This window comes from Crinia signifera, chromosome 11, assembly GCF_055691185.1.
Source record: "Crinia signifera chromosome 11, ASM5569118v1, whole genome shotgun sequence".
In the NCBI taxonomy this organism is placed as follows: domain Eukaryota; kingdom Metazoa; phylum Chordata; class Amphibia; order Anura; family Myobatrachidae; genus Crinia; species Crinia signifera.
This window is the reverse complement of record NC_139227.1, coordinates 71,871,582-71,893,796: the sequence shown is the minus strand read 5'-3', so window position 1 is coordinate 71,893,796 and position 22,215 is coordinate 71,871,582. Positions and strand designations below refer to the sequence as shown.

Genomic DNA, 22,215 nt, shown 5'->3' with positions numbered 1-22,215 from the left:
AAGGAAAAACTTCATAAAACAGTCACTCTGCCTTAGGAAGCAGCGAAAGTGTGTGTAGAATACACTGGAATGCATTATCCGCACCTAGAGTCAGGGCCGGTGCTAGGGTCTCCGGTGCCCTCCTGCAAACCATACATTTTGCGCCCTTCCACACTGTCATTGCAACAAGTTGCAGCCCGTTTGTGGGAGCGTATGCACCCCGTGATGTGCCTACAACATTTTGCGTACACATTACTGAGATGCGACCGGTTTGTTACATTGTTACATAGTAGGTGAGGCTGAATAAAGACTTGCGTCCTTCTCATAGGCGTGCGCAGCCCATTTTGTTAGGGGGTGCACCATTGGAGGGGCATGTCCATCACCGCCTACTGGGCGTGCCCATCACCACCTACTGGGCGTGTCTATCAATGCCTATTGGGCATCAATGCAAACTAAATAGAAGGTGACTTATTTATGTCAGGGGGGAGGTGAGAGCAGGTGCGGTGATGGGGGTAGTGGGGGGACAGGGGTGTGTGAGGTGACGGGGTGAAAGCGGTTGTGGTGACAGGGCGAGAGGGGGTCAGTTGATGGCGGGCGAAAGGTGGTGAGGTTATGGCGGGTGAGAGGGGATGAGTTGATGTGGGGTGAGAGGGGGAAGAGGAGAGGCTAGAGAGGAGGCAGGACTTTTACTATCATTGGCTCCCAGGGCTCCCAGCACCCCTGCAAGTCTCCATATCCCTCTCCCCTCCGCCCGCCGCTGTCCAGCAGAGCGTATCCCCGGGGACCAACTCATTTTGTAAAAGTGGGTCCCTGGTCTGTAACTTAGAGTAAAATAGGCGCTAAATCGCGCAGGTGTGATCGTTGGGCTCCGGTGTATGCAGAGGACAGGCATTGTACTTGTCTGTAATGACACACAGGCGGAACATGCTTCTCTCACCCCCACCCCTGATATTACTGTGTCCCCTACATGACATCTGCCACACCAGCCTGGCTGAGATGAACATTTATTTTAATAGATGTGCATCTCAGCCAGGCTAGTATGGCAGATGTCATGGCTCTGAAATTTGTACACTCCCACTCTTTGCACCCATGCCACACTGACCTTCTTTGTATGCTGCCTGCCCTGCATCACCTGCTCTAGCAGCCAGCCAGCCGCAGGCAGGGGACACAGATTCATCAGTGTTCTGCAGAGAGCGGCTGCTGATGCTGAGATCACGTGCCCCGGACCGCCCCCTCCGTACAGCAGCCATCCCCTACTGTGTGGATCACATCATCTCTCTAAGGAAGTCGGCACAGTTGTGGCTTCCTGCTTCTCGGCTCTCTGGAGAAGCGGGAGCCGGCGGTGGACCTGACCGCGCACAGGAAGCACTAGCAGGCTGCAGGAGCCGAGACCCCCTGTCTCGGCTCTAGATAGCACTTCCTGTGCGTGGTCAGACTGGTGTCAGAGCAAGTGCTCCGGGCGCTATAAAAATAAATAAAATGCACTGCTTGACCGGTCATTAGGAGGTGCCTGTGCACCCCCGGCACCCCCCCGTGCGCACGCCTATGGTCCTTCTAGTTCAACCTATGTTTATACTAGTAGCTTATCCCTTGTTGTATAGTTGTATAGTTGTTTGCTACACAGTGAAATGTTTGCGCAGTATCAGCTGCGTCAGTGAGGCAGCTTTAGCAGAGCAGGGAGGGAGACAGCGCCTTTTCATCATGGCGCCTCCCTGCTTTGCAGGAGCTGCTGAGTGGGTAGCGCCGGCCCTGCCTAGAGTCTTCCTCCACATGAACTCCTGCAGGTATGACTCTAAATGGTGACGTGCCGTGCCTCTTTGGCGCTTGTTGCGCCATTTGCATGAGCCCCAAAGTCGCTCAATGTTCTGGGTGTGAACACCTGTGTCCGGGTCCACAAAGCTGAACCTATGATTCACCCAAGCATGCTGATATCCGACCTGTTCCAGCTGCTCGGTACTATAGGCCCGCCAGCAATCCGAGTAAATTGTTGTGCCCGGCTCAATGAATTCATTTATGGCGGCCATCAGGGTGCTGGCATCCCGTTTTGCCACCTGAGTTACGAAGCACTCACCACTTTCCCTTGAAATGCCTCCAAAGATCCATTACTGAGGCAGCATCCGTCTAACATTGCTCTTTCTTTGGACAAACAGACTCTCATCCACTTCCACGATCTTACCGGGACCGCCAATACGCCGCTGGGGCTGTGCCAGAAGTCCACAGTGCAGGCCCCCCACATCCAACGGTTGTAGAGGACCGCAGTTTTATTGGATAACTGCAGTTGTCGCTCACAGTAATCAATAGATGTCAGCTCCTCTGCCCAGGAATATATGAATCTGATCAGTGTCAGGAAGGATAAACGGCACCCGGGAACCACTGCGCCGCTCTGTGGCTCACCTTCTTGCGACAGGATTTTATATGGCTCCGCCACATGCACTCTTTAACAGATAAGCGCATAGGGTGCCCGTTACTGCAATTCTGCGTGACCGGCAGCAAATTGTGCTGCTGAAAGAAAAGAACAGCCTCCTCCTCTGTCTGCGGCAAGGTGAACATAGTTGTGACAGGTTCTGCCAGAGGCGTAGCTAGGGTAGAGCCGGCGGAGCACCAGCTCTCTGCCGCCGGCTCCCCCGCCCTGCTAAAACAGCCAGTGTGCGCGAATGTAAGGGAGACTTCGGGGGACAGAAGGAAGCCCAGGTTCTCCGCAGTTGGGGCACGCCCCGAACAGTGACAGCGGCAGACGGGCCCGGCGCACACTTGATGTACACAAATTGTGCGCGCTGCCCCGGCTCCCATGGGACATGCGTCAGCCGGGAGTCCACCTCCGGAGCTTTGACTCCCGTGTCCCGCACTGTGCCCCCCGCTGCTGCCAAAAAGACAGAAGCTGCATCCCATCCCACCAGGGAGCAGCATCGGCTCCTGCCGTCCTTTCTCCTCCCCAACACCGTCCCTCTGGCGATGGACCCCCCCCCCCTTCCCCTGCTGGCAGCAGCACGCAGCAGGGAAGCTGCCTCTTTTCTCCCCCACTCCCCCCCCCCCCCCCCCACACCGAGCACAAGAGACAGCTGCAGCACATCTCTACTCTGTGTAGCTGCTCTGGTCTCCTCCCATCACCACAGCAGCAGTGAAGTCAGCAAATGTTGGGCGGCCTGGCTGGACTGGGAACAAAATGTAAGTGGCACTTTTGAGGGGCATTGTGAAAGCTGCACTACTGTTGGCATTACATTTATAAGCACTGGGGGCATTACATTCAACAATGTGTGGCATAATGTGTAATGGGCATCACAGTGTGCAGCATATTGTGTAATGGGCAGTACAGTTGGTGGCATAGAAAGGAATCTAGGACGCGAGGGCATGAGTACAGATTAGAAGAAAAAAGATTTAATTCAGCTAGTAGAAAGAATTTCTTTACGGTCAGAACAGTCAAACTCTGGAACTCTCTTCCCAGAGAGGTGGTAACGGCTGGCTCATTAAATGCGTTCAAGGCAAAGTTGGACAATCATTTACTGGAGAAAAACATCCATGGGTACAAATAAGAAATATAATTTGTCTGTAAAATACCAGAACCTACCAAATCAGCAATGGATATCTATACCAGGTTGAACTAGATGGACGCAAGTCTTTTTTCAACCTTACCTACTATGTAACTATGTAACTATGTAACTATATATAGTGTGTAGTGTGCATTACGGTGTGTGGCTTAATGTGTAGGGGGCATTACGGTGCGTGGTATAATGTTAGTCCCCTCCGCCGCGCAAGGGTCCCACCTACTACAAATGGGGGGGGGGGGCGCAAAACATGCCCTTGCTCCGGGCACCGTGGAACCTAGCTACACCACTGGGTTCTGCAGCCATTTTTGTCACTTCCCCTGCAGCTCTCAGTGATGCAGCCATTCCTGTCAGTAAATTACCTCAGACTGAATCTGACAGGGAGCGGGAACACGGCTTCTGACTGACTACGCAATTTACGTTGCCTACGCTATTCTGACAGCACAGTTACGCTAATTGCTTAACGGCCACCAATATACAAGCACCATATTAACTACCGAGATCGCATCGCACGGCACTAAAACGGAACATGTGAAGCAATGCGATTTCAGTACGCTAGCATACGTATGCTAATTGGGCACCCTGATAATACACAAGTACCCCCACTTTAATACCCAAATGCCTACACCTATCCCAGTGGTTTCCAAACTTTTTTGCACCATGGCACCCTAGATTATCAGAATATTTGTCAGGGCACCCATAGGTGCAAAGTTTGCTACCGAGAATTTCAGAAAACAATATTACATTAAATAAGTTGTGCTTATATTTCATCCTTAGGTCCAGTTATGTGGTGAGGGACAGGATTCACTTCTGTTTATCCACATATTTTAAAACTGGAAGCCACAAGCTCTGGTTTTGCCTATTACATTGACCATAAATAATTTGAATCGGTTCTGGATCACCAAACTGAGGCACCCCTGCAAGTGCTCCGAGGCACCCCAGGGAGCCTAGGCGCACAGTTTGGGAACCACTGACCTATCCTATAGATTGTGAGTTTGCGAGCAGGGTCCTCATAAATTTGTCTGTAAATACCCAGTTTGTTTTATCACTGTCGGTACTTGTATACTATCACGGCTCCCACGATGGGCATCGTACAGGGAAAAATCGCATCGCATGCGATCGCATGCGATCCGATGCCATTTTTCACAAAAATCGTGTTCAAATCATGTAAAATGTACCCCAAATGTCATTTTTCACACTGTATCACCCCCACTATCAACGCCAACCCGAAGCGTGGCGAGCGCAGCGAGCCCGCGAGGGGCGGCGGTACGCGTCCTACGACCTTTTCATACCCCCACTATCCACGTCGGCGTGGAGTAGAGAATAGAAAGTGTGGCGAGCGCAGCGAGCCCCGCGGATACCTTCACAGGTATCCGCGTCCCCTCGCGGGCTTCACAGGTATCCGGCTGCGCTCGCCACACTTTCTATTCTCAACTCCACGCCGACGTGGATAGTGGGGGTATGAAAAGGTCGTATGACACGCACCGCCGCCCCTCGCGGGCTCGCTGCGCTCGCCGCGCTTCGGGTTGGCGTTGATAGTGGGGGTGATACAGTGTGAAAAATGACATTTGGGGTGCATTTTACATGATTTGAACACATGTCCATGATTTTTGTGAAAAATGGCATCGCATCGCATGCGATGCGATGCGATGGCATGCGTTTTTTCTCACAACTGCATTAAAAACCTGGTAAAATCGCATCGCATGCCATCACATGCCATTACATATGGCATGCGATGGGAGCCGTGATAGTATACAAGTACCTCACTGACTCCTATTGTAAAGTGCAATGGAAAAAACTGTTAATAAATAAAATAAATAAACCCTGAATTACTCTAATTAGATTTTCTTTTAACCACTGTTAGTATTCCTTCTAGCACCCTGCATCTTTCAAAAGCCGCGCAGCTCCTTTTCTCTGCCTGGGGTGTCACTCTCTGCTGTGGTGTATCAAGCACAGGTCTGGTCTGCATATCCTTTCTGAAATACAGACCAAGAAATACAGGCAAGAAGCACCACGGCAGAGAGCGCAAGGAAAGAGAAACTGCATGGGTTTTGAAAGATGCAGGGGACCAAATGTAATAGGGTGTGACTCGAGAATCAGAAAGTGAGAGATTTTGGGGGCGTTTTCCAATTTTTTTAAAGCAGCAATCATTTACATGCAAAAATCAACCTAGTTCTTCAGTGTAAATGATTGCCACTTTATGGGAAAACTCTCCCTAACGGGAGTATGCAATCCCGGATCACAGCTGTCGATCCCTCCCGACAGCAGTGATCCAGGCCCGTTTACGTTTTGCCCGACAGCAAATAGGCAGACGGGATTCAATGTCCCGCCTGATGATTGTCCAAAAGTGGGCGTGTCCGCGTAAACGCCTGTGGATTGTCGATCTGCGGCCGGGATCGTGACAATCCACAGCCGTTTTCAGCAAAACGGGCCCGACAGCTTCTAAAGTCAGGCTTGTTCTGCTGTGATCCCTGGGACCCGCCACTATTTCCCCCGTCGGGAACAGTGGGGGAGCATTGCAAACCCCCCAAAATCTCTCTTTTTTTGATTCTCACAGCCTGTTACATGTGGCCCAGGGTGTTAGAATGAACACTACTGTTAATATTGGTCTCTCTTGCCTTTGGCACCTTACAGATTCACATCTCTAAGTCCCTAGAGTTCTAGAAGATATTAATTCAGTCTTAGCCTAGAGATAATAGGCTACAAGGCACCACCACCGCTGTCAGAGCAGCAGAATGTGTGCTGAGCAACATTCTCATTTCTCAAGAAACAAGTGTAAATATGAAATCAATAGCCTAAATGGAGGCTGTGTAACAAGTTGGAAGTAGTGCATAAGCTTTCTGCTCAGAAATCACAGTAGTGGTCTGAGTAAAGAGATCATTCGAGCTGACTTTGCAATGTTGCTATAAGTTTGGCAAGAAAAGTTGTACATTTTTGGCGAGGTCTTAGAGGAAACAGACCGGAACCTTAATAAATAAAAGGTTCTAGCGTCCAAACAGTTCATAACATAAATGGCATTATAAATGGTTCTAGAGTACAGTATTCATTTCTACATTACCTAATAGGGGATCTCTGGGTTCTGTGATTCTCTCCACCAATAAAACTACTCACAATATTTATTAATATTATGGCCAAGAGGTTGAATAAGAGTTGCCCACACTGGATCAATCTGGAACCTGTTGGATTTGGCAGTCATGGAGTTAAAAATAACTTATAGTTGCGTGGTGACCCGATGTGAGATGTATGCATCTCACATCGGGTAAGAATGTAAAGCCATCCCATTAGGCAGAACAAGCCATCACACCCAAACACCGCATAGTACCCGTTTACCTGCACTTTGATGGGGGGGGTCAACCAATGGTGAGTACTGTATATTGTCATGGGGGCCTGGGCAACGTCACTGAGGTGTGAGACATCTCCCCCTGGACCAGATGAACTAAACCAGTTGGCATATAGGGCCTTATTCTAGTTCACTCTGGACAAAACCATGTGCACTGCAGGGGGGGCAGATGTTAAATGTGCAGAGAGAGTTAGATTTGGGTGAGTTATTTTATTTCTGTGCAGGGTAAATACTGACTGCTTTGTTTTGACATTACAATTTAGATTTCAGTTTCAACACACCCCACCCAAATCTAACTCTCTCTGCACATGTTACATCTGCCCCACCTGCAGTGCACATGGTTTTGTCCATCTAAGAAGGAATTTGTCAGAAAGAGTGAACTAGAATAAGGCCCACAGTCACTAGGTCGACAGTCATAAGATCGACATGCATTAGGTTGACCACTGAAGGTCGACAGGCCTTAGGCCGACACATGAAAAGGGTCAACATGGTTTTAGGTCAACATGGTTTTAGGTCATTAGGTCAACACAAGCATTATGTCGACATTTTTCCCTGTTTTTTCCTTCAACCAACATGTGCCAACAGGCGGTAGTTCATCACCGGATGTCAGCTGCCCACCCAGTTCCAGTCGAGGGTGCACGCAAATCTGTGACCAGAGAGTCACTTAGATATGCGTGCACCTTCCACATCATTCGATGGTTGGCTACCATCGAATGATGTGGGTATTTCCCCCTGGCCCGTGAATGAATGTTTATGTTAAACATTGATTCTCAGGCTGTGCGAACTAACCCAGTGTGCGGGGGGGGGGGGGGGGGGTGGTGGACCGGCATTTGGCGGGCGACGTCTTGGGGAATAGCAAGGCTGCAAATTCGTAGCCATGTTAGTCAACCAGACTAAGGGCCTTGGTCCAAATATAAGTGAAATAATGCTACAGCAAGGTCTGCCGGGACGGTTGCACCTGGAACACCTCATCCCAGAATGCTTTTTGATGCCGGAAAGCAAAGAAAATATGGTAGATATCGCCTAGACCCCCCCCCACACACACACACTTCCTCCAATAAGGCAAGTTTATCAAATTCCAGAACCAGCCACTTAACCGTCATATACCTTTCCTAGCTAATCACATCCCCACTGTACAGTACACACATATCCACTCTTTCTTTTTTTCACATTTTTCCTTCCTCCTGACCCCTGGCCAAACTGCTGGGTCACTGTATTATACAGCACAGCAGGAACCTTTGCATTCTGGTGGAATCAATGCCTATTTCCCTATAGATTGTAAGCTTGCGAGCAGGGCCCTCATACCTTTGACTGTTTGTAAATACCCAGTTTGTTGTATCACTGTCTCCTATTGTAAAGTGCAACGGAATATGCTGCGCTATATAAGAAATTGTTCATAAATAAATAAAATGTGGATGTAGATTTGCTGTACATTTCTGAGTGGTTAATACATTTGGAAAGTTTCAAACAAGCGCAAAAGAATCCCACTTGTTTTCATTAAGAGATCTGCCCAGATCTCTCTCCCACTTAACCTGAAAATGTAATTTACCTTTTTTTATTATCTAAAATTTTAAATTGATTACCACCAGGATATTCCTTCCCTGTGTGAAGGAAGACGAAACAAGTTTGGCTTTAACCCCTTGGATATTTTCTCCCCCCCCCCCCCCCTCCCCCATCACCTTTGCTCCAGCAATCGTACGCCGGAGCGTCAGCCGTCACTCATTTTACAGCAGCAGTGATGTTCGGCGGCAGGCTCGGGTATATTCGGCGCGGCTCAGGGGGGACTTGGGAGCACTCAGGCGCCCGAGTCCTCCTGAGCCGCCGCAAACATCCCCCAGCCTGCTGCCTACGTCACTGCTGACTGTGACTGGCAGCGGGTACAGCAGGAGGTGAGGGGGGGGGGGGGGGGGGGGCGCTTCCAACGTCCTGCGGTGGGTTTTGCTGGGGCAGGACAAACCTGCCCCTGTAGGTTTGTCCTGCCCCAGCAAAACCCACCACTCAAGGGGTTAATAGAAACTCCTGTCATTTTTTAAACACAGCCTATAGGAGAAGCAGACCACTGATGCAGCAGTGAATGAGATGAGAAAAGTTGGCTACAATACAGAAGTGTTGCAATATGTTGCCAGGCAACATCAAACCACCAACATATGTTACATGAAAAAAAAAGTTTTAAAAATTCTTTAAGTATTTGTCAAATTCCCTTTACTGCAGACTTCAAATCTACCCATTTAGCACATCTGTGCTGGCTCCACATTAATTCCAATACCATCTGTTTTCTCCAACGTAATCTTGTATGAAAATGCAATTTTTCCATATTTCATGTAGTATTGGGAGGCTGAACAATTGGATCTGTCAGAAGTGGGCTTACAAAGGTGGAATTCTCCACCTGGACTAGCACCTTGTTCTGTAATATATAATACCTATTATTGAATAAAAACCTCTATAAGTGAAACAGGACTTCATCTATAGCAGCTTCTATTGCACCTAGCACTGTATTTGATCAGAAGAACTCAGCTACTCCCAGGTCGAGTGGAACAGTATCGCTATTATTATTATTATTTTTTTTCAAACTCAGTATCGCTTTATATTATGAAGCTGGAATATACAAGAATATACTGAATCAGAGCGAATACCAGATGACAAATGGTAAGTGGATATAAATGATAAGTGCAATTCACAATAGTAGATTGTGACAGGGGTCCCAAATGACAGATATGGCAGGTGGCAGAGAAGGGTGACACTGTCATATACAGGGCAGGACTCACAATGGGGTGGATGGAGCTGCAGCACCAGGCCTCCACATAAAAATAGGCCCATCACCATGCAACATGATGATCACCAGGCAGACACCAGCTGGTCACATGGTTGGCCATACATCAGAAGTCCGAAAACAGCATTCCTTTTTTACACATTTATGCAATTTTTGTACTTTTGTAATTTTTATACATTTATGCCCCGATGGTCGGGGTTTGCGCATGCCCATTTCTGCACATGTGCAATCCCCGACTGCGAATGGCCGCAGCGAGTTGATCAATCGCTGGGCAGTTCGCAGCGGGGAGGGAGGGTCGGGGGCGGCATTGGGCCATGGGTTCCCATGAGTGCATGGTTGGGCCGATTCCTGGCGGCGGGGGGGGGGGGGGGGGAGCTTACGGTGGGGCGGTGTCACAGGGACTCGGTAAGCTGCAAGCTTTGCACCTTACCGAGTCAATCAGAATGACCCTCATAGTGTTTGGGTTCTACATACCTACATAGCAAATTTTCACTCCACGCCCATTAAGCCCTTAATCTGGCCCCGGTCATAGTAAGAGAGATTTTAGGGGGTAATTTGGTCGTGCTTATTCTGTATAGGACAGTCATCGCGAACAGCTCAACTGCCAAGTGACAGTGGCCAATCCCTTATATACAGAGGGGGAATATGCTAGATTGATTGCTAAGTGAATGTGTATAATATTAGTATACCTCCCCTTCTAGAATGTTCCAATATGTACACATAATGGCTATATTCCCTTTTAAGTGTGTATCCATTATCTCAGGTAATGAAATCAAATTAAAACACCTACTTAAATTTTTTTTGAATTTAGCAACCCCAAAATACCCGGACTTTAATTAAATATCCCTGGCAGCTAAACATTAGACATTTTTTGTTGAGCTGTGTAATCAATAAACATGTTGAGGCCAGTGAATACAACGGAAAACAGTAGAGTTCATAAACTGTGGTCAAAGCAAGTGACAGACTGTGGTCAGCGCAGATCGCAGCCAACAGATAGTAGGGGTCACACACTGGGGTCAGTGCAAGTAGCAAACAAATAGTAGGGGTCACACACTGGGGTCAGTGCAAGTAGCAAACAAAGAGTAGGGGTCACACACTGGGGTCAGTGCAAGTAGCAAACAGATAGTAGGGGTCACACACTGGGGTCAGTGCAAGTAGCAAACAGATAGTAGGGGTCACACACTGGGGTCAGTGCAAGTAGTGAACAAAAACTAAGAGGTCACACACAAGTAGCAAACCAATAGCAGGGGGTCAGGTCACACACTGGGGTCAGTGCAAGTGGCGAACAAGAATGTTTAAAACCAATATCTTCTGTTTAGCACAGTGCAATACTTTATTGTACAGTATGACCTGTTCCTTCTCTGCCAAACAGGTCTTATAACAGATTAAATAAAATCCTTGCTTACTGAAGACTGAGTGGGACAACACCAAACGGGTCATAAAGAGGAAATGTATATAAGCCAACCAAAATAATGTTCATAGTCATTTAATGTGGCCAAGACAGTAGGGACATTTATTTTAATTGCATGTTATGTACTTTAACTGAATAGCACATTTTCTATTTAGGGGGGGGGGGGGGGGGGGGGGGGGGGGGAGGAGGATTTAAGATTCGGTCGGGGGATGTAAAGGGACAGAAAGAACCAGCAATACATGCACGCATGGGAAGGCTGGTAGGGTTACATTACATAACCCTTGCTGTAGCATATTTTGCTATTTGTATATAAATCAGCAGATACAAATAAATCATTTCGGGAATAGAATGATCAGCATTGGATGGAGTGTGAGTGATGGTAGAAAGGTGAGTGTGCCACCTTCCCTGGGTACCCTGCGTCTCTCCCTCCCTGCATCCTCTCCCTTCCCTCCCTCCCCATCTCCCCCTCCCTCCCGCAGGTCCCTCCCCTCTTCCAGCGGCAGTACCAACAGTGATCACTCACTGCCCCTCACCTCCATTAGCATCTCTCTCTTGGCATCTGTGGCCCCCGTGGGGGAGGAGGCAATTGGGGGAGGGGGGCTCCCCGTTCTGGCTTCGGGTGTCTGACTGCAGTGTGCCCGGCGCTTTGCTGTTCTTCCCTGGCTAGAATATCACCAAACTTTGGCCATAGGATCGCCAGGCTGCGTTCAGCAGGTGAGGTGGGTACAGGGGAGGGGATGGGGTCTGCTGGCTAGGGGGCAGAGCCGCCAGTCAGTTCCTGGGTCTGTGTGTGGATCTGCGTGGGTGAAATCTGTGCCACTGCGTGTCTGTGTGCCAATGGCACCTATGCATAGGAGAGAGCCCGTGGTGTGTACGTGTGTGTGTGTGTGTGTGTGTGTATATGTGTATGATGGGTATTGTGTAATGTGTATCGCGCTCTGATACTAGAACACATAAAAGTGCGGTTCTAGAATAATGCTCATTCTGCCAGCAGTATCATATAGTGTCTGCGTTATAAGGGACCTAGACGATGAGCCGATCTAGCGGTGCCAGGTAATTTATACTGTGGCTGCCGGGTGTATTTGTTTCCTACTAGTTGGAATGCTGTTATGTTTAGCATATTGATTATGTAATGGGACACATCTGTGCTGGATGCCTGTTAACTCTATGCATCACTTCGGTATGTGTATTGCAATGATGGTTCCTTTCTCATGTGTGATCTTGCTTACATTTGGTTTATTTGTTAAATAGCCTCATTAAAACCTTGCTGACATTATGAATTGTACATTGGGATTAATGTGATTTGAGACACCTGGTGCTAATGACCTCAAGTTGGCTCACACAATGTTCTCACCCATGTCATCCTGGCACCCTGACATTCTATATTGTGATACTGTATGTCACACCTGTCATAACAGTTCCTGATATAAGTACCTTTAGCTTCCCAATCATTTCCAGTCTGTATCACAACTCGGAGATTAATGTTATGGATGTTCCGGTACAGAATATCCACCTAACTTTTTTAGCACCACAGTTGCCTGATTTCATATTTGTCCTTTGATATATAAAGATTATCTATCTATCTATCTATCTATCTATCTATCTATCTATCTATCTATCTATCTATCTATCAGCATGGACAGTGTAATTGGTTAGCATTACTGCCTCACAGCACTGAGGTCATGGGTTCGATTCCCATCATGGCTCTGTCTGGAGTTTGTATATTCTGTGTGCTTGCGTGGGTTTCCTTTGGGTACCCCGGTTCCACCCCACATTCCAAAAATATACTGGTAGGTTAATTGTCTCCCAACAAATTTACCCCTAGAATTTATTTATTTACAGTTTCTTATACAGTGCAGCAGTTTCCATTGCGCTTTACTGCGCTTTAATTGTAGACAGTGATAGAGCAAACTGGGTAACAACATAATATCTTATAATAAATACATGTAAGAAACTGTGCACTCAAAAAAACAGTTTGTTACATTTATTTATTTATTTTACATGTATTTAAGGTAAGATCTTAAGTTACGTCATCGTTTGTACACCTTGAGAAAGGGGTCACATAGCCCCGAAACGTCGGTCACTGCATATCACAAAAAAAATATTTAGAAAAATCCTTGGAGTGCCGCTGTCTGTATCCACGCCAAACTTTATTACATTTTTCCAGAAGGCATCCTGGGTCACTGTATTTGGATTGAGGAGAGTTCCAAGCTGATTCAGTTCCATAGTCAAGGTAGCAATGGCATCACATTTTCCTGGTTATGGTATAAAGCAGGGGTGGGCAATTATTTCATTTAAAACTTCCAGTAAATATTCAAGGGCCACGCTCCAGAAAAGGGGGTGTGGCCACTCAAAAGGTGATGTGACCACTGGCTGTCCTTGAGTATAGTGTAGCACATCATATACCCTTTATACAACCCAATAGTAGACCCAGGGCCGTCTGTTCGTATGGGCTTAATGGGCACTTGCCCAGGGGCCCCAGGTGTATAAGGGCCCTTTTCTGATAGCTGAGGATCCCCTTTTTCCAGGGATACCAGAATTTTGAAAATCGGCCCTGGGGAACTGGAGATATCCAACTTCAAAGCAGCAGTCCACATTAACTTCTGCTAATTACTCATTTACTTCCCAGTCATATTTCTCAGGTTCTCTCTGACTTGGTTTTTCTGAGAGTATAGTCCAAAAGCTGGGACTCTCCTCTTTCTGTCAACACTAGCGGCTTGTCTCTATCTTTTATCAGAACCAGAGATATCAGCCTTCCAGCAGCCGGTCCCTGCTCCAGCTTCAAACGTCTGGTGTACAGTTTTATATTTTTGTCAATGGATTGCTCTGGCTCCTGATCTCTGATCCCCAAGTCCCCAGCACCTCCTGAAAGGTGGGACTCTAGGTTTTTATACTATTGAAGGCTAAGAAATCTATTTACAGATAATTGCCAATATCTGCAGTCAAACAAGCTGCCTTTCCACCGGAAAATGACAAATATTAAGCCCACTCCATTATCCAACCCTCCTCTGCATATAAAACACCTCCTACCTCCCTGGAAGTCATTTACAAGGGACCCTTTATTCAGCTCAGTGCCCCTTCCACACGTTAGTGTTCACCCTCCCACCACCTGTGCAGTAAAGGAGTAATTAGCAGAAGTTACTGCTCCAGGTCCTACATGATGAATGGAATATAGAGCACCCCCTGCCACCTGTGGGACATCAAAGCTGCTGCTAATAGCACCCCCCACCCCTAGGAGGGGAGAATGGGTAAGGGCCCCAGTGCATTGCTTTACCCAGGGGCCCACACTGCTGTTAAGATGGCCCTGATGGTGCCCCCCTGTCATTTTCTCCTGGATCCGCCCCTGTATGAACATATACATATATATACACACACATACAGTACAGCGGCACTCACAAGGTTGTGTAGGGAGGGGCCCCGCTGGACTGCTTTGCCCGGGGGCCCATAATGCTGTTAAGATGGCCCTGAGTAGACCCACTTATACTTTACACATTATGTCACACAGATTGAGCCAAAATTCACATTATGCCACAAGGATTAAGACAAAATGCACACGAAAAAAGTCTGAATTCACATTATGCCACATGTAATAAGACAACATTCACATTATGCCACAAGGATTCATAATTCACATTATGCCACATAGAATGATCCAAAATTCATGGTATGCCACTTGGGTTTAGCAAACATTCTCATTAAGCCACCCTGATTGAGCCAAAATTCACATTGTGCCACACTGTATGAGCCAACATTCACTTATGCCACCCTAATGGAGCCAAAACTCACATTATGGCACAGAGAATGAGCCAAAATTCACATTACAGCACATGACATAAGACAAAACTCACATTATGGCACACAGTATGAGCCAAAATTCACAATATATAATCCAGTAATAAAAAAAAATTGATGTCAGACATTATGTGGCAAGCGGGCGGAGCTAAAGCGCGAGAGTGGAGTTTAACTGTTGTGCCGCTTTGATCTACTCCTGCTGTGTGGCTCCGCCCCCCCTTTTGCTTGTGTCAACCATTTGTCTATGTCAACCATATGGTGTTGACTTATTGACTGTTAACCTATCAACCTGCCATTTGTAAGTGATCGCTGTCTAGGTCATTATACTATAGGTGATTGTTCAGGTAATTGTTCTGATGGTGATCGCTGGCCCGGTCATTGTACTGTAGGTGCTCACTATCCAGGTCATTGTACTGTAGGTGATCACTATCCAGGTTATTTTACTGTAGGTGATCACTGTCCAAGTAATTGTACTGTAGGTGATCGCTGGCTAGGTCATTATACTGAGGTGATTGTTGTCCAAGTCATTGTTCTGTAGGTGATCTCTGCCCAGGTCATTGTACTGTAGGTGATCTCTGCCCAGGTCTCTGTACTGTAGGTGATCACTGTCCAGGTAATTGTACTGTAGGTCATCTCTGCCCAGGTCATTGTACTGTAGGTGATCACTATCCAGGTCACTATACTGTAGGTGATTGTTGCCCAGGTAATATTTCTGATATTGATTGCTGGCCAGGTCATTGTACTGTAGGTGATCACTGTCCAGGTCAGTGTACTGTATGTGATTACTAACCAGGTTATTGTACTGTAGGTGACTACTGGCCAGGTCATTGTACTGTAGGTGATCACTATCCAGGTCACTATACTGTAGGTGATCACTATCCAGGTAATTGTTCTGATATTGATTGCTGGCAAGGTGATTGTACTGTAGGTGTTCACTGTACTGTATGTGATCACTATCCAGGTTATTGTACTGTAGGTGACTACTGGCCAGGTCATTGTACTGTAGGTGATTGCTGGCCAGGTCATTGTACTGTCAGTGATCATTATCCAGGTCATTGTACTGTAGGTAGATGCTGGCCAGGTCATTGTACTGTAGGTGATAGCTGCCCAGGTCATTGTACTGTAGGTGATAGCTGCCCAGGTCATTGTACTGTAGGTGATCACTATCCAGTTCATTGCACTGTAGGTGCACACTATCCAGGTCATTGTACTGTAGGTGATTACTATCCAGGTCATCATACTGTAGGTGATCGCTGTCCAAGTAATTGTACTGTAGGTGATCACTGGCTAGGTCATTATACTGTAGGTGATTGTTGTCCAAGTCATTGTTCTGTAGGTGAATGCTGTCCAGGTCATTGTACTGTAGGTGATCTCTGCCCAGGTCTCTGTGCTGTAGGTGATCACTGTCCAGGTCATTGTACTGTAGGTCCTCTCTTCCCAGGTCATTGTACTGTAGGTCCTCTCTGCCCAGGTCATTGTACTGTAGGTTATCACTGTCCAGGTCATTATACTGTAGGTGATTGCTGGCCAGGTCATTGTACTGTAGGTGACTACTGGCCAGGTCATTGTACTCTAGGTGATTGCTGGCCAGGTCATTGTACTGTCAGTGATCATTATCCAGGTCATTGTACTGTAGGTAGATGCTGGCCAGGTCATTGTACTGTAGGTGATAGCTGCCCAGGTCATTGTACTGTAGGTGATAGTTGCCCAGGTTATTGTACTGTAGGTGATTACTATCCAGGTCATTTTACTGTAGGTGATTGCTGTCCAGGTCATCGTACTGTAGGTGATTGCTGGTCAGGTCATTGCACTGTAGGTGATCGCTGTCCAATTAATTGTACTGTAAGTGATCGCTGTCTAGGTCATTATACTATAGGTGATTGTTCAGGTAATTGTTCTGATGGTGATTGCTGGCCAGGTCATTGTACTGTAGGTGCTCACTATCCAGGTCATTGTACTGTAGGTGATCACTATCCAGGTTATTTTACTGTAGGTGATCACTATCCAGGTCATTGCACTGTAGGTAGATGCTGGCCAGGTCATTGTACTGTAGGTGCTCACTCTCCAGGTCATTGTACTGTAGGTGATCACTATCCAGGTCATTGTACTGTAGGTGCTCACTATCCAGGTCATTGTACTGTAGGTGATCACTATCCAGGTCATCGTACTGTAGGTGATCACTATCCAGGTCATCGTACTGTAGGTGATAACTATACAGTAGGTGATAATTATGCCCAGCCCCGCCCCTATCACTGCCCATTTGCTTCTCCTATTCAGACATCTTCCTGATAGTAAAACTTTGATGTAGGCAAGTATGGTTAAATTCCATGTAGGATCAGTAATCATCAAACATTACATTAACTGTATGTGTCACTTCTGTTACCTACCATGTCTGTGAATTCGTACTGTGAATTCGCATGCATAAGGTTTCACAGTACGTATGCACGAGGCCGTGTTGCGATTATCTCCTGCAACTTGTTTTGTTCTCTGGCTATTGGCAAGGTGATTGACAGGGAGTGGGCGTGTGGGGGTGGGAACCAACCATTTTCTTTGGGAGTGGCAAGAAAAAACCGCTGAGAGTGTCTGGGAAAACGCAGGCGTGCCAGAAAAAAAAAACGCTGAGAGTGTCTGGGAAAACGCAGGCGTGCCAGAAAAAAAAACCGCTGAGAGTGTCTGGGAAAACGCAGGCGTGCCAGAAAAAAAAACGCTGAGAGTGTCTGGGAAACGCAGGCGTGCCAGAAAAAAAAAACGCTGAGAGTGTCTGGGAAAACGCAGGCGTGCCCTGTGCTTTGCAGCAGCTGCGATAACTGGTGCAGAGTATAATAATCATTTGGACATTTTTGCTCGGGTGTGAACAGATGTGCAGCCGTACACATCCATTTGCAAGGAGCGTTTTCACTGGAGCGGGGTGGAGACTAACCTCGCGGCCCTGTGATCAGCTGCGAATCAGGCCCAATATCACATCACTGAGACCACTCTGTATTAAGTTCTCACAAATGATCACTGTAATTTCTGTGTTTATACATATACGATATTGCCTCGGAATAAGAACATCACGCTGTCACATTTTTATTCTGACCGCACAAGTGAAACCAAGATTACAGCACAAGACCCTGGTTATCGCACTTTGTTATCACATTTGTGTTATTACACTTGTATGCACCGTAGATTTCTGGATGTGTCCCACATTTGACATTGTTATAAATATATAACAGGATCCCTTCTGTGTACAGCTGCTGTGGCACTGCTGGCATAATTACTTCTGTGTTAATTGCAAACACCTTAGCATGTTTGTCTTGCTCCGTGTGAGCTGTAACGTGTAGGCTGTGCCTGTGTAACAACACTGCTTTGTGTAGAGGGAGTAGCAATGCCAGGGCAACAAACCGTGTGCAGTGAAGTGGGATTAAACTATTCAAAGCAAACCTTAGGGAGACAGGTGCTGAGGTAGAGATACTTGGATCCATGAGGCTACAAAGGTTAACACCAACATCCAGAGTACAAGGCAGGCAGTGTAAACAATTAAGGATGGGCTCAGGTTAGGAAGAACTGTAGATGTGCATAGAAAGAAAACATATGAAAAATGACAAATAGGCACAATTATTTCATGATTTGTTAGACCATTATTTTTTTCTTATTACTTTTTTTTTAGATAAGGATCATAAATATTCATTTTTGGATTTCACAGCAATTTTTTCAGCTCTGTATTTTTGGCTAGATGCAGTACTGTATATGCACGATTGTGGCACATATTGTACATTTTTGTTCTGTTTATACTACAAAGCACAAGCAAGTACAAGGGCGATGCCAAGTCGTACGTAACCGCACATCTTCGCTTGTGACTGAAAGGGACGTAACTGGGCTGGCACAGATCCTCTACAGCAGCAGGCTTGTCCAAACTATGGCCCTCCAGCTGTTATGAAACTACAAGTCCCATCACTATATTCGAGAAACAACAATGATGGTGCTTGACTCCAAATGAACAAGTGATGGAGAATCAATCGATGTGGTGTTCATAAAAGATGAAAAAGAAAAATTGTGTCAGTACTTTACAAGTGAAAAAATAATCAAAGTGAAGGGAATGGTGTATAGGTTCGTACCGAATTCACAAAATTAATTGTGAGACCCCGTGTATCAAGGTTTCTTTAATGTCGCATCATGCCTTGCCACAGTTTTGCTATTAGGGAATATTATGGGCAGCCAGCTCTGTGAAGCAGGGGGCAAAGCCATCTATGGGAGTGAAAAAGGGGCTGTTCGGGGGGGCAGAGCCACGGAAGTAATGCTCTATTGGGTGTGTGTCGAGAGCGATCGCGGCATTTTAGCCATGCCCCCACGTGCAATGCCGGTATTTCAGGCATTGCACGGCGGGGGTGGGGCAAAATATATATTTAGTTTAGTTAGAAGTGGAGTGCCATGGGATTTTAGGGGGCAGAATTTGTGCATAACAACGGCAAGCTGTGGTATACAGTTTGATCATTTGCTGTGTGCAATCACAAAGCTTTCCTTCGCTTCTTCATTTTGGTCTCAATTTACAGTATTTAAATGAACTCCTGTGAACAACTGTCTAACTCCCTGCAGAAGTAAATGAGCGACTTATCTGACTGTGATGAAAAGTGCCTTTAGAATGACAATCCTGCTAACCCAGGGTGGCAACGTATTAGTGAGGAATGTCTAATTTACAGCATATTGCTGTATATACCTTCTTCATTAGGCAAAGCTTCCATTTACGGTGATGGCCAGGACAGCTACTGTATGAAGAATATACATTAGCATTTACTACTGTACAGGCTGACAGCAGTAGCTTTTATTACGATGAAACATACAGTATATTTATCTGCTGATATAAATAAACAGTAAAAAATAATAATATGTCATCATAATATATAGTAATATGTAATAATAATATAGAATAATATGTAATAATAAAATAATAATATGTATTATACATATATATATATGCATACAGTACACACACATTAACAAAAGTTGTGTGCACAAATGAACTATGGTACACAGTGCGTGCGTGGGACAATAAATAAATATTACTACAAGGTGCAAGGTCTTGATGGAGCAAATGAATATACCATAGCAATCTGTCAGTGTGATTTACCTCAGCTATTCCCTAGGGGGCTGCTATGAAACACTTAACACACATGATGCCAGGAGCAGGCGTGTGTGTTATACTATCTAATTCCTAAGCATGTAAGTGATAGTGTGCGGTAACTGTATTTTATTACTTGGTTTTAGTGCCAACTACTTTGGCAATCTATTTACTGGTGTAAGATTTATGCCATAAGTGCCTCATAGACACAGCCTCAGGTTTCACGGCACAGTCCAGGCTCTTGGGTAAACGCTGTTTCATCACTCGGCTGAGTTTCTATGAGACTATTGCCTCCTGAGGGCAAGTCCCAGGAACTAGTTACCATGGGGAGGATGGAGAAGCATGGAGGGTGTACAGAGAGAGTATACTTACAGCTATGCAGCTATCCATCTACCTAGCTAATATGTATTCATTCTACTATATGGGCCTGATTCTGGTCACTTGCAAAAGCAAATTCTCTCTCTAATGGACAAAACCATGTGCACTGCAGGTGGGGCAGATGTGACATGTGCAGAGAGAATTAGATTTGGGAGGGGTTTGTACTTTAAACTGATATCTACTGTATATTGTAGTGTAAAAAAAGGTACTCTTTACCTAGAACGGCGCCCGTCGCGAGCATCGCGGGTACATTTATGTATGGCCGCGACGCGACCGACGCGATGCCCGCGATTTCCCATTGAAACCAATGTTAAACATGGAAATCGTGTCGGTCGCGTCGCGGCCGGCCATAAATGTACCCGCGATGCCCGCGACGCGATGCTCCCGATTTCCCATAGGAATCAATGTTAAAAGGCGCGATGGACCCGATTTTACTGTTAAATGGCTCAATCCACCCGATTTGGCCATAGGAATCAATGTTAAATGGGCCACAGAGCCCATTAACCCTTAAATGTCCCCCCAAATTTTTAACGCCACCCCACGATCCACGCCAACCCGAAGCGTGGCGAGCGCAGCGAGCCCGCGAGGGGCGGCGGTACGCGTCCTCCGACCTTTTCATGCCCTACTATCCACTAGGGCGTGGTGTGAGAATATAATAGTGTGGCGAGCGCAGCGAGCCCCGCGAGGGGACGCGGATACCTTCACAGTTATGCGCGTCCCCTCGCGGGCTTCACAGGTGTCCGTGGCGAGGCGGACACCTGTGAAGCCCGCGAGGGGACGCGTCTACCTGTGAAGGTATCCGCGTCCCCTCGCGGGGCTCGCTGCGCTCGCCACGCTTCGGGCTCGGTGGCTCGCTGCGCTCGCCACACTATTATATTCTCACACCATGCCCTAGTGGATGGTAGGGCATGAAAAGGTCGGAGGACGCGTACCGCCGCCCCTCGCGGGCTCGCTGCGCTCGCCACGCTTCGGGTTGGCGTGGATCGTGGGGTGGCGTTAAAAATTTGGGGGGACATTTAAGGGTTAATTTGGCCTATTTGGCCCCAAATCGGGTCCATTGAGGCATTTAACAGTAAAATCGCGGTCAATCTGCCGTTTTAACATTGTTCCCTATGGGAAAATCGCGGTGATCGCGGTCATCGCGGGCATCGCGGCCATCCCGATTTACCCGCGATGACCGCGATGACCGCGATTTTTACCCACGACGACCGCGATTTCAATCGCTGGCGACGTTCTAGGTAAAGAGTACCTAAAAAAATTAAGCAGCCAGTATTTAACCTGCACAATTACAAAATAACACCCAAATCTCACTCTCTCTGCATATGTTACATCTGCCCCACCTGCAGTGCACATGTTTTTGTACATTACAGAGAAAATTTGCTTTTGCAAGTGAACCAGAATTAGGCCCTATATTTAATATCTACCTATCATTGCTATAAAATATGAAATAACTGCAGCACTGCAAAAATTATTTCACCCGCCTCATTTCTTGTTTATTTGTTATCTTTGATAACCAGATATAACAACATTCAATAATGATGATTCGGACTCTTCTCCTATGTACACTGAGTAAATCTAAGATGTGCACAATGCACCTGACCAGAAATGTACAGTGGCCATTATTCTGGTTCACCCGCAAAAGGCAAATTGGTACTCTTTACTTAGAAGGGCGCCCATCTCGGCCATCTCGGGCATTGAATGCACTAAAAAATCATGTGCGATGCGACAGACGAGATGCCCGAGATTTCCCATAGGGAACAATGTTAAATGTCTCAATTGACCCGATTTTCCTGTTCAATGCCTCAATTGACCCAATTTTTCCATAGGAAACAATGTTAAATGGGCCACAGAGGCCAAATAGGCACCCTGAAGTGTATAATGGCCACCCGAATTGTTAACGCCACC

At 46.7% G+C, this 22,215-nt stretch overlaps 2 protein-coding genes across 3 annotated transcripts in view; one reads left to right on the top strand and one right to left on the bottom strand.

Moving 5' to 3' along the window:
- LOC146045057 (ADP-ribose glycohydrolase MACROD2-like) overlaps positions 1-22,215 on the bottom strand; it is a 123,331-nt gene that overhangs the window by 92,889 nt on the left and 8,227 nt on the right. The gene's annotated exons all lie outside the window — the stretch shown is intronic.
- The window catches only part of FLRT1 (fibronectin leucine rich transmembrane protein 1), a 176,579-nt gene continuing 165,882 nt past the window's right edge, over positions 11,519-22,215 (top strand). For both annotated transcript variants that reach the window (XM_083164543.1, XM_083164539.1), the window contains exon 1: positions 11,519-11,756. The gene's annotated coding sequence lies outside the window, so the exon portion shown is untranslated. The remainder of the gene's footprint in view (positions 11,757-22,215) is intronic.